The sequence below is a fragment of the Eulemur rufifrons genome, chromosome 8, assembly GCF_041146395.1.
Source record: "Eulemur rufifrons isolate Redbay chromosome 8, OSU_ERuf_1, whole genome shotgun sequence".
In the NCBI taxonomy this organism is placed as follows: domain Eukaryota; kingdom Metazoa; phylum Chordata; class Mammalia; order Primates; family Lemuridae; genus Eulemur; species Eulemur rufifrons.
Window position 1 is genome coordinate 111789480 of NC_090990.1, and position 12613 is coordinate 111802092.

The window sequence follows — 12613 nt, forward strand, 5'->3', positions numbered from 1 at the left end:
GGTTCTCAGTCTCCTAATTCTATAAACTTTTCATCTTCCAAAAATGTTTTCATAGCTCGTATCTACAGTTTTTACTTCTGCTGTCTTTTACTTTCTGGGATTCATACCCTTTCCATTATACTCTCATTGGAGTGGGGTTTTAATAAGGAATAGAAATAAATCATGTGCTTAGTCTACCATGTTTAAACAGTAGTCCTCTTCACCTTTTCATCTTTACCAGATTCTTCCTTTTAATGTTGAAGCATGATCACACAAAAGAAGACTTAAATGGAAAAATATACTACTATGTTCTTGGGTAAGAAGAATCAACATCAATCAATATGAGAATTTTTCCTGAATATAATTTTCTTATAATAGAACACAATGCCAATAAAATATAAATAGTTTTTTTCTGGGATAAACAAGCAGATTTTGAAGTTTATGTGCAAAAATAAATAGGCAAGAATATCCAGAAAAGAAAAGTAATGATGGAGGAGTGCCCTGCCAGGTACCAATACATTCTGAAGATTTAATTATTAAATCACAATGTACTAGTTTATAAACACTGTTTGGTGAGACAGAAAGGTCCAGAAATAAACCCAGTACATATAGGCATTTGATATATAAAGATGATAGCATCTCAGATCATTTGTGGCAGAGAGAAGATAGTGTTGGGACATCTGGGTACATATTTAGAATTTATCTTTGTATTTGTATTACTGTATACCAAGGTAACTCTTAAATGTGATCAAAGATTTAAATGTGTAAAATGACATTAAAGTAATAGACAAAAACATGGAAGAATTCTTTTATAACTTTGAAATGGAAAAATACTTTCTAATGACCCCTAAAAAAGCAAAAACCACTGTAAACAAAGTCAGAAGACAAATTATGAAACTTAGTGCTTGCTTCGGCAGCACATATACTAAAATTGGAATGATACAGAGATTAACATGGCCCCTGTGCAAGGATGACACGTGAATTCGTGAAGCGTTCCATAAACAAAAAAAAGAGAAAATTATTTACAGCTCATATCACTGACAAAGGATTAGCCTCCTTAAATTATAAAGAGCTCTAGAAATAAACAAGAGAAATACCAACAACCCAATGTAAAAATAAGCAAGCAGTGTGAATGGACAGTTCACAGAAAAAGAAATGCAAATGGCCCTTTAACTTCTGAAAAGAGAGAGGAAAATGAAAAATTAATTTTTTTCCTTTTTTTAAGATACAAGGTCTCGCTGTCACCCAGGTGGAGTGCAGTGGCACGATCATAGCTCACTGCAGCCTCAAACTCCTGGGCTCAAATGATCCTCCTGCCTTATCCTCCTGAGTAGCTGGGATTACAGGTGTGTGCCACCATGCCTGGCTAATTTTTCTATGTTTTATGGAGACAGAGTCTTGCTGTGTTGCTCAGGCTGTTGTTGAACTCCTGGGCTAAGGTGATCTTCCTGCCTCAGCCTCCTAAAATGCTGGGATTACAGGTGTGAGCCACCACGCCTGGCCAGAAAAATGAAATTAAAACTACCAAGATGCCAGTGCCTGCCCACCACTAACCTCCTGAGGTGCTCCCCCCCCAACCCCCTATTCCTAAGTTTCACGTAAGACAATTTTTCCACAGACGATGGGAGTGGGGTGGCAAGGATAGCGGAGCTCTGCAGCGCAGTTCCTAACTGGCCCAAGACCAGTACTGGTCCGTGGCCCCGGGGATTGGGAACTGCAGCTATAGAGCATTGCTCAATCTTTCCATCTTAAACATTCTCTCTTGATCCGATTTCCCTTTCTGTCAATCTTATTCTCACAGCCAAACTTGAAAGAGTTGTTTACACCTGCTGTCCTCGTTTCTTCATCTTTTCTCAAATTTGGTTTCAGCCCCCATAATTTCTCTGAAACATCTCTGGTATTACCAATGGGCATTTTTCATCTTCTTACTAGAAACCTGAGCAACATTTTCACCAAGCTCTTAAAATGTTTATTTCCTTGACGTTCAGGATATTGTGCTCTCTTGGTTTTCTTCTTAACCTCTGTGACCACTTAACCACTCCTTTACATTCCCTTTTTTGCTAGTTTTTATTACCCTCTTGGGTTTTTTAATTGAAGTTTCTAAGAACTGTCCCCCCCTCCCCCAACTCTGTGTATTTTCTCTAGTCAGGTTAAGTCTAAAGTTTCAATTATTGCCAATCACTAGGATTTATAATCTTAGTCTAGACCTCTTCTGATTCCAGACCCAGCTGCCTTCTTGATGTACCTTTGGGTACACAAAGTACCTAGTTTCCATTGCTGCTATAACGAATTACCACAAACATAGTGGTTTAAAACAACACAAATTTAGTCTTTTACAGTTCTGAAGGATCTGAGGGAAAATTTTTTTGCCTTTTTTAGATTCTAGTGTCTGTCTGTATTTCCTGGTTTGCGTTCCCTTCCTCCGTCTTCAAAGTATATCACTCCAATTTCTGTTTCCATCATCACACTGCATTCTCCTAGTCAGATCTCCTTCTGCCTCAGTCTTGTAAGGACAGCTGTGATTACATTTAGGGTCTACCTGGATAATGCAGGATAATCTCCTCATCTCAAGAAACGTAATTTATTCACATCTGCAAAGTCCCTTTTGCCATAAAGTAACATTTACAGGTTCCAGGGATTAGAACCTGGATATTTTTGGGAGCCATTTTTCAACCTGTCACATACTTCAATTCAAGCTCATCGTGTCCAAAACAGAAGATATCATCTCCCCATCCAAACCTGGTCCTTCTCCAGAAGACAGAGTAATTTCTCCATCCAGTTGCAAAGTGCAGAACCTGATAGTCATCCTTGATACTCCTTTCTCTTATCTATCATATCCACTTTTTGTCCAAATCTTGATAATTTTATCTCCTGAATACTTTTCAAATCTGTCTCTTTTTTTTCTTCCTGTTAAAAATCAAAGCCAGGCATGGTGGCTCACGCCTCCATTCCTAGCCTACTCAGCAGGCCAAGGTGGGAGGATAACTTGAGGCCAGGAGTTTGAGACCAACATAGCAAGACCTCCTCTCCCTAAAAATAAATAAATAAATAAATAAATAAATAAAGCAGGTTATTAGCTTAGCCTATCATTTATTTGGAATAGTAAAAAAAAGCCTGTTAACTGATCTCTTTTCTTTCTGTGCCCCTCTGAGAAAGCTACATGAACAAAGAAAAAGGGCAAATTGGGTAATTTTCCTTCTCTTCAGACCCTTTAGTGGCTTTCCCAAATCCTAAATGTGGTCTTCAAGCCTCTCCATAATCTAGCCACAGCTCATTTCTCTAGTCTCGAGAATCTTTATTTTTCTCTTTTATTTTCTGTGTTTAATATCGTTAGCTTTCTTTTAGACCTTGGAAAGGGCAATGCTTAAGAGATTTTATTTCCCTCTGAACTTGTTTTTCAGATGTTAGCTCAATGTTACTTCTAAGAACACTTTATGCCTTGGATCAGGATCCCATGTTTTCTTTCAAGTGTCACATACCTTTTATTCTGAAGACATTGCAGTTTATAGTTAAACATTTATTTAGATTAGGGTCTTCCTCTCCTTACTAGACTGTGAGCCTCAGGTGCCCAGGAACAAGTTTGTTCTGTATCTATGAGAACAGTGCCTGGCATATAATAATATAGTCATATGCTGTATAAGAATGTTTTCTGTCACTGAAGGACCCCGTATATGATGTAAGGGAGCTGAAAAACTCCTATCACCTAGTATTTACTATACTTTTTATTGCCATTTTAGAGTGTACTCCTTCTACTAAAAAAAAAAGTTAACTATAAACAGCCTGAGGCACGTCCTTCAGGAGGTATTCCAAAAGACATTGTTATCATAGAAAATAGCGGCTTTCTAGTGGGACAAGATGTGGAGATGGAAGATTGTGATATTGATGATCCTGACCCTGTCTGTGTAGGCTTAGGCTTAGGCTAACGTACACATTTGTGTCTTAGTTTTTAACAAAGTTTAAAAAGTAAAACAAAAGAGATTTTAATAGGAAAAAGCTTATAGAATAAAGATAGAAAACATTTTTGTACAGCTGTGCAGCGTGTTTGTGTTTTAAGCCAAGTGTCATTACAAAAGATTTAAAAAGTTAAAAAAAATTAAAAAGTTATAAAGTTACTTTAAGATAAAGTAAATTTATTATTGAAGAAAGAAAATCCTTTATTATAGATGTAGTATAGCCTAAGTGTACAGTGCTTATGAAGTCTACAGTAGTGTACGATAACGTCCTAGGCCTTCATATTCACTTACTACTCACTCACCGACTCACCCAGAGCAATTTTCAGGCCTGGGAGCATCATACATGTTAAGTACCCTTTACAGGTATACCAGTTTTTATTTTTTATACTGTATTTTTACTGTACCTTTTCTGTTTAGAAACACAAATACTTACCATTGTGTTCCAGTTGCCTACAGTATTCAGTACAGTAATATGCTTTATAGTTTTGTAGTCTAGGACATAAAAGCTATACTGTATAGCCTAGGTGTATAGTAGGCTGTACCATCTAGATTTGTGTAAGTACTCTATGTTGTTCACACAAGGATGAAATCACCTAATGACATTTCTCAGAACATATCCCCATTGTTAAGCAACACATGACTGTATGATAAACTTATATTAAATGAATGATACCTGCATTTCTGTAACTCCTATTCTTTAAGGTTATGTAGATCCACTCTTCTATGATAAGCCTCCCAAGTATTTGAAGACTATTATGTCCGCCTCCTTTAATCTTTTCTAAAGTTAAGCACTTTTGAAATACTTTAAATTTCTTTACACTCTTCCTCCAATTTGAGTTGGTCACAAGTCTCTTATCATCTTAATTGTTCTCTTTTGTGTGTGCTCTAGTTATAGATATTTTCTAGCCCAGATAAGGAGCTATTACTCCAGATGTCATCCTGCAATGCAGGGTTAATTGCCTTCCTTAGTACAAAGTATACAAGATATAGACAAAACCACCATAATAAAGAGACCCGATACATAGTAGCTAGAACAAAAAGTTTCTTGTGTAGCAGTCCAGAGGTAGGCAGTGATGTCATTTAGCATCCTAGTTTCCTTCTATCTTCAAGTTTTGCCATTCCTTCTGGTGTTATGTGTATGGTTGAGCCTCTCCACCACTCTGTTTCAGCCTTCAAAAGAGAGAAAGAGGAAGTGGAGGGCAAATCACTTTCTTATAAAGGTATGCTCTGGAAATTGCATATGTAACTTATGCTGATGTCCTATTGGCCAGAATGTAGGCACAGGTCACATTTAGCTGTCAAGGAGCCCAGCTCATTGGCCTTATTATGCCCAGGAAGTTCTCTTACTTAAAGGAAGAAGTAGTTTGCTTGTTTGGCATCAGTTTCACGCAGTTGGTGTATGTTGACTTTGTGGTCACAAATGCTGTTCATCTTCTAACTTGTGCTGTTAATTAAATACATCAAAACATTTGCATTTGTTTAATTTAATGCAAGTGATACACACTGTTAATCAGCGCTCTTCCTCTTTTTTTTTTTGCCAGAGTTTAATGGTTGATTACTTCATTTCTGGCGTATATAAATTCAACAAATACTTGTTTCTACTTACCAGACACTTTTGTATTACACATGCATACTATTCAATAATACAGATTATTCTCTTTCACAAAGTTTACATTCAAACACATTCCCTGATTTCTTTTTGAGTAGTTTAAATTGGGGGTTGGTAAACTTTTCCTAAATATGGCCAGATAGTATTTTAGGCTCTGTGGACCATACCGTTTCTGTCCATTTCTATCACAACTACTTAGTTAACTCTGCCATTGTAGTGTAAATGAATGGGTATGACTGTGTTGCAATAAAACTTTGGCAGCTTGGATTTGGCCTGTGGGTTGCAGTGTGCCAACTCCTGGTCTAAATTAAAAGCATATGTTTCCTTATCAAGCAATCATTTGTCAGCTTCCTTTAGCTTAGTTCTTTACTGAAAATGCATTCTTTTTTTTTTTCTTTCTTTGAGATAGTGATTTTATTTCCTTTGGATATAGGTCTAGAAGTAGAATTACTGAACCATAAAGTAGTTATATTTTTAATTAATTTAAGAACCTCCATACTGTTTTCCATAATGGCTTTATCAATTTATATTCCCACCAGTGTACAAGGGTTCCCTTTTCTCCACATCTTCACCAGCACTTATCTTTTTGTTTTGTTTTATTTTTAATTGACACATTATAGTTGCACATATTTATGGGGTACAGTGGGATGTTTTTATACTTATAGTGTAATGATCAAATCATTTCTTTGTGGTAAGAACATTCAAAATCCTCTATTCTAGCTATTTTGAAGTATAGAATACATCACTAACGATACTCTATTGTGCAATAGAACGCCAGAACTTACTCTTCCTACCTAACTGTAACATAGTACCCATTGAACAACCTCTCCCTGTCTCCTGCTTGCCCCTACCTATTCCAGCCTCTGGTAACCATTATTCTACTCTCTACTTTTATGAGATCAGCTTCTTTAGACCCCACAAATACGTGCGATCATGTGGTATTTGTCCTTCTGTGCTTGGCTTATTTCACTTAATATGATGTCCTTCAGGTTCATCCATGGTGTTGCAAATGACAGAATTTCATTCTTTTTTATGACTGAATAGTATTCCATTGTGTGTATATACCACACTAATTTTATCCATTTATCCTTTAATGGACACTTAGGTTGATTCTGTATCTTGGCTGTGAAGAGACATCCTACAGAATGGTAGAAAATATTTGCAAATTACCCATCTGGTAATAAATAAGGGACTCAGCTCAATAACAAAAAACAATCCGATTACAGATTGGGCAAGGCCGGGAGCGGTGGCTCACGGCTGTAATCCTACCACTCTGGGAGGCCGAGGCGGGAAGATCGAGAGAAGTCAGGAGTTCAAGACCAGCCTAAGCAAGAGCAAGACCCCATCTCTACTAAAAATAGAAAGAAATTAGCTGGACAACTAAAAATATATAGAAAATATTAGCTGGGCATGGTGGCACATGCCTGTAGTCCCAGCTACTTGGGAGGCTGAGGCAGGAGGATCACTTGAGCCCAGGGGTTTGAGGTTGCTGTGAGCTAGGCTAGCGCCATGGCACTCACTCTAGCCTGGGCAACAAAGCGAGACTCTGTCTCAAAAAAACCAAAATTGGGCAAAAGACCTGAATAGACATTTCTCAAAAGAAGACATACAAATGGCTAAAAGGTATATGAAAAAATGTTCAACGTAACTAATCATCAGGGAAATGGAAATCAAAACTACAATAAGATATCACCTCACCTCAGTTATCATGACTATTAACAAAAGGAGAAAAAAATAACCTGCTGGTAAAGATTTGGAAAAAGGAGAGCTTTTATACAGTTGGTAGGAACATAAATTCGTACAGCCATTATGGTTGTCAGTATGGAGGTTCCTCAGAACATTAAAAATAAAACTACCACATGACCCAGCAATCCCCCTTCTGGGTATATATCCATTCAAAGGAAATTAAATCAGTATGTGGAAGAGATCTCTGCAATCCCATGTTTCCTGCAGCCCTATTCACAATAGCCAGTTTTTTTTTTTTTTTTAAGACAATCCTTAAGTTCTTGGCCATTTTTTGAAATGTTATTCTTGTATTACTTTAGTTGTCTTACTCTATTCATCCTTCACAGTTTCTTTAACTCTTCCTTCTGTCTCTCAGATAGCCTTTTCCCTTCAGGGCAGTTCTTGGTTTTCTGTTTCTTTTCTTTCTCTTGATTGAGTCTTATTCACTTTAAAAATTATACTTTGTAGATAATTTGCAAGTCTATGCACCTGTTTCTTACCTTTTTGATTTACTTATGACTCCAAATCCAACTTGTCTAAAACCTGTAAATTTTATGTATCTCATTTCTTTGAGCTTGAGACCTTATTTTGAGTCTTTCCTTCTCTTGGGTCTACTTTTAGCCATCTTGAAGTATAAACAGAAGTTAGAAAAGTGGACAATAACATGTGAAAAGTTGTGAAGACAGCACAGATCATTTAGCATTTGGAAAATGTGTATGTATTTATTTGTTTTAGAGGCAAGGTCTCAGTCTGTCACCCAGACTGGAGTGCAGTGGCATGATCATAGCTCACTATAATCTTGAACTCCTGAGCTCAAGCAATCCTCCTGCTTTAGCTTCCCCAGTAGCGAGGATTACAGGGAGGAGCCGCCATGCCCAGCTGAAAATGTGTATATAGAATGTGGCAAATGTGGTGGTTCTTTTGGAATAATAGATCAGGAGAGGGTTTGTCTGCACTGAAAAGGATTTTGAGCTAGATGCTATAGGTAATATAGAGCTATAGTATTTAAAACGGGAAGTTTGGGTGGTAAGATGTTTTTTCCTTAAGAGGTTATTTGTAGCAATATGTAGGATGACTCCTGTGGAAGGGAATCCTAAAGCAAGGATTATGGTTAAGAGGGTTTTGCAATTAGGTGAGAAATGATTATTTCCTGAATTAAGGCTGTGGTACTGTGGATTTAGAAGGGTAGATTTTGAGATGTAAGGGATGGGGAAGAGGGATTTGTTAATTCCTGATTTGGGAACTGAGAGTGAAAATCATTAACTGGTGCAGCAAATAAAGAAGGGGGAAAAAGCAGGTTGGAGGTGGAAGGGAACCTTATAAGAAAATGAGCTCAGTTTTGTAGGTATTGCCTTTGAGGGTGTCTGTGGGCTGTCCAGGAGGCAATTGCATGTAAAGGTCTGAGTCTGAGGAATAATTTTAAGTTAGAGATGTAGCTATGGAATTTAGTAGGGGTACAGGTGGTAGTTAAATCTGTAGTATAATTGAAACCACCCACAGATAATATGTTGAATGAGAACGGGGCCAACTCTACAACAACCGCGTTTTGGAGAGGAGGAAGCCTGAAAGGGAAGTCAAGAAAGCAGATGACTGAAAAACATTCTTTGAATTTGGCGATGAGGAGGTCATTAGTGATTTGTTTCAGATGAGTGGTGTGGGCAGAAGCCTGATTGCAATCATATGAAATGTGAATAAAAGGTGAGGTGAGGCAGTAGAGACAGGAAATACTGACGAATATCATAGGAGTAGGATTCTGATGTGGAAAAGGTATATCTAGGTGCTTTTGATGGCAAGTTGCAGAATATTCAATTTTAAAATGGGCTTAAATGATAAAAGGGTTTTATTGGCTGATGAATTGGAAAAGTCCAGCGGTAGGACTGATGGTTAGAATTTTTTAGGCTTTGGGTTTGCAGGCAGTGCCGGTGGAAGGACTCGGATAGGATATGAGAGGGTGTTTATGAGAGAGGGATAAATCTTGAGGTCTAAGCTAGATATGGAAGGAAGTAAAAAGCAGGGCTGATGTTGAGAAAAGAACGTAGGTAAAGGAAAGCCAAAGGTCTAATTTCTTGTAAGTAAAGGAATGAAAACAGGAAGATTGTGGTTTACTAATCAGGGCTTTCTCTAGCTGGGGAAATTTAGCAACAGTTTTCCAAATAGGCCTTAATACATTGCAGGTTTCAAAATCCAGTCTTGGTATATTGTAACAGACTTATTTACTTGATGGCTCTTCTGCTGCTAAATAAAAATTGAACATTGTTAATTCTTTGGCACTCATGGGTACTCACACAATGGTATGACCCTGAAGATCCTCATAAGAGGAACTTTCTTTGTGTGTAGATGAAAATAAACATGTTGATCTTGACACAATTATGAGATCATAAAAGTTTCCCATCTTTTGTGATCATACCCTCTTTTTCTTATGTTGTTCCCTCTCTCCCCTCTTTCAGGATTACTTTGTTTCTCTTTCCAAATAGGAAAAGATCCTTTATATTTATTCATTCACATAATGATCATCCTAGGTGTTTGCATTTTTTCTTTCTTTTTTTTTCTTGTGTAGAGACTGGATCTTGCTATGTTGCCCAGGCTGGTCTTGAACTCCTGGGCTCAAGTAATCCTCCTGCCTTGGCCTCCCAAAGTGCTGGAATTATAGGCATGAACAACTGCAACCAGCCAGTGTTTTCATTTCTTAGTTGTATTCAAGTTCAATGCTGTTGAATTTAGTGATATTTGAATTAGGTAAACTTGGAGTGGTATGATATAAAAATACTCTCTCACTTTATGTGTGAGATTTCATGTGTATTCCTTCAAATTAGTAATGCATTATGAGTTGCATAATCTCAAAGCTAGTAGACATGGCAGTGTATTTCTTCAGAATTGCTTTTGAGTTTCAGGAGCTTTGAATTCTGATAGGTCTTTCAGATATTCCTCCTATAAAATGCCACTATCCTGTATAGATTAGTGAAGGAGTTTTTGACAATTGGGAATAGTTGGGGGAAGTATTTGGACAAGACTGATATTTCTTAGTACCCCTGAAAGTAAATGATTTCTAGGACTATTGTTGAAGGTTAAATCTACTTTAGTTATTTTAGGATGATTGGCTTAGAAAGGTTAGCATAGTGATTTTAAAAAGCTTCCTTTCTTTCCCTTCCTTATCTTTGTGATGATGCTCTTTTCCATGCTGTCTCCTCTGGCTTTTTAATAGCACAACAATCACATAAAACTTATGGAAGATAATTCATACAAATATATGCAAGGTAATTCTGACCTGGGTAGTTGCTGCTTAAGGATCACCTACAGTGATCTTGGGGGAAAGATTTCTAAGGATTAAGAAATCCCCTTGCTATTTGAGAACAAGATCTAAGACCTTTTTTTCTGTATGTATGTGTATGTGTGTGGGTGATGTTAAATTGTCTATGGGAAAAAAAAATCTAAAAATGCTGCTATGGGCCTGCAAACTAGTACAACCTCTATGGAAAGTAATATGGAGATACCTCAAAGAGCTAAGAGTAGAACTACCATTTGATCCAGCAATCCCATTACTGGGCATCTACCCAAAAGAACAAAAGACATTCTATAAAAATTATATCTGCATTAGAATGTTTATAGCAGCACAATTCACAATTGCAAAGATGTGGAAACAACCCAAGTGCCCATCAATACATGAGTGGATTAATAAAATGTTATATGTATATACCATGGAGTTCTACTCAGCCACAAAAAACAATGGTGATATAGCACCTCTTGTATTATCCTGGATAGAGCTGAAACCTGTTCTACTAAGTGAAGTATCCCAAGAATGGAAAAACAAGCACCACATGTGCTCACCATCAAATTGTTATTAACTGATCAACACTTAAGTGCACATATAGTAATAACATTCACTGAGTGTCAGGCAGGTGGGAGGTGAAGAGGGGATTGGTATATACACACCTAATGGGTGTGGTGCACACTGTCTGGGGGATGGACATGCTGGAAGCTCTGACTTGGGTAGGGCAAAGGCAATATATATAACCTAAACATTTGTACCCCTGTAATATGCTGAAATAAAAAAAATAAATAAAAATACTGCTAAAGAACTAATATTGAAGAATTGTGTAGTAGATGGTCATTTCACTAATTGTGAAATATTGGATGGTCATTTATGTAGACTTTCCTATTAAGGTAAAATAGGTGGCATCTGAAACAGTAACGTTTGATCCTTTAAAATTTTGTTTTTGAATCTTCAATGGAGGCCCACCTTATAAAGATACAGTTCTATATGTTAGGCTTTTCAATTTAATCTGCATCTATTTTATTTATTTATTTATTCATTTTTTTGAGACAGAGTCTCACTCTGTTGCCTGGGCTAGAGTGCTGTGGCATCTGCCTAGCTCACAGCAACCTCAAACTCCTGGGCTCAAGCGATCCTACTGCCTCAGCCTCCCGAGTAGCTGGGACTACAGGCATGTGCCACCATGCCTGGCTAATTTTTTCTCTCTCTATATTTTTTAGGTGTCCAAATCATTTCTTTCTATTTTTAGTAGAGACAGGGTCTCGCTCTTGCTCAGGCTGGTCTCGAACTCCTGACCTTGAGCGATCTTCCTGCCTCGGCCTCCCAGAGTGCTAGGATTACAGGCGTGAGCCACAGCGCTCGGCCTAATCTGCATCTTAACTAAGGTAGAAAACGCTAGGTAGCTGAGCTGAGGTGGAGATGCTGATTAGAATCCATTATGTCTCGTCTAGTCCATCTCTATGTACAGGATCTCTCTGCCCTTGAGAAACATTTATTCCAAATTGAAGGTAGGATAAGAACATAAATTAACTGACTAGAAGAATAGTTTGTATGGAATTAATTGATAGATTGCATTTAAATGTTAGATAGGATGCTCTAGGCTGCAAATTTGTATAGTGTATACCCTAAATTCACTAAAGAGTTGATATAGAGAAAATGTATATGTGCTCATAGATAACATTAGACTTCAAGGGGACAAAAGGGAAAGATCATGGAGGGTGACCAGGAAGACTTCTAGAAAAAACTCTCGAACTAATCTTTGAAAGATGAATAAGATTTGGGTTGACAGAAAAGAGGACATTGCAAGTTGAGCAGATTCAAGAGAAAAATCAATCGAAGTAGAAATAAGTTTGGCATAAGTTGAGTAGGGAAAAAGATCAGCCTGCCTAAAGTGAAGGCTCTTATATGGAAGTTATAGGAGATTGGATTTGATAATGGTCAGCTTTGGTAACTGGCTTGAAGACTTTAAAGCTAGGGAGTACAAAATGAATATAGATATCTGACCATGGTCTTTTTTATTTCCTGCCCTACCTACCGATTTCACTAATGTTTAATCTGGTTTTTCGTCTTAAATAA

General features: G+C 37.4%; 1 protein-coding gene and 1 non-coding gene across 2 annotated transcripts in view; both read left to right on the plus strand.

Moving 5' to 3' along the window:
* Window positions 1-12613, plus strand: part of RSBN1 (round spermatid basic protein 1) — a 52133-nt gene that overhangs the window by 24968 nt on the left and 14552 nt on the right. The window lies entirely within an intron of this gene.
* On the plus strand, window positions 881-984 carry LOC138391076 (U6 spliceosomal RNA). Its single transcript, XR_011234715.1, has one exon. It is a non-coding gene; the product is annotated as a U6 spliceosomal RNA (small nuclear RNA).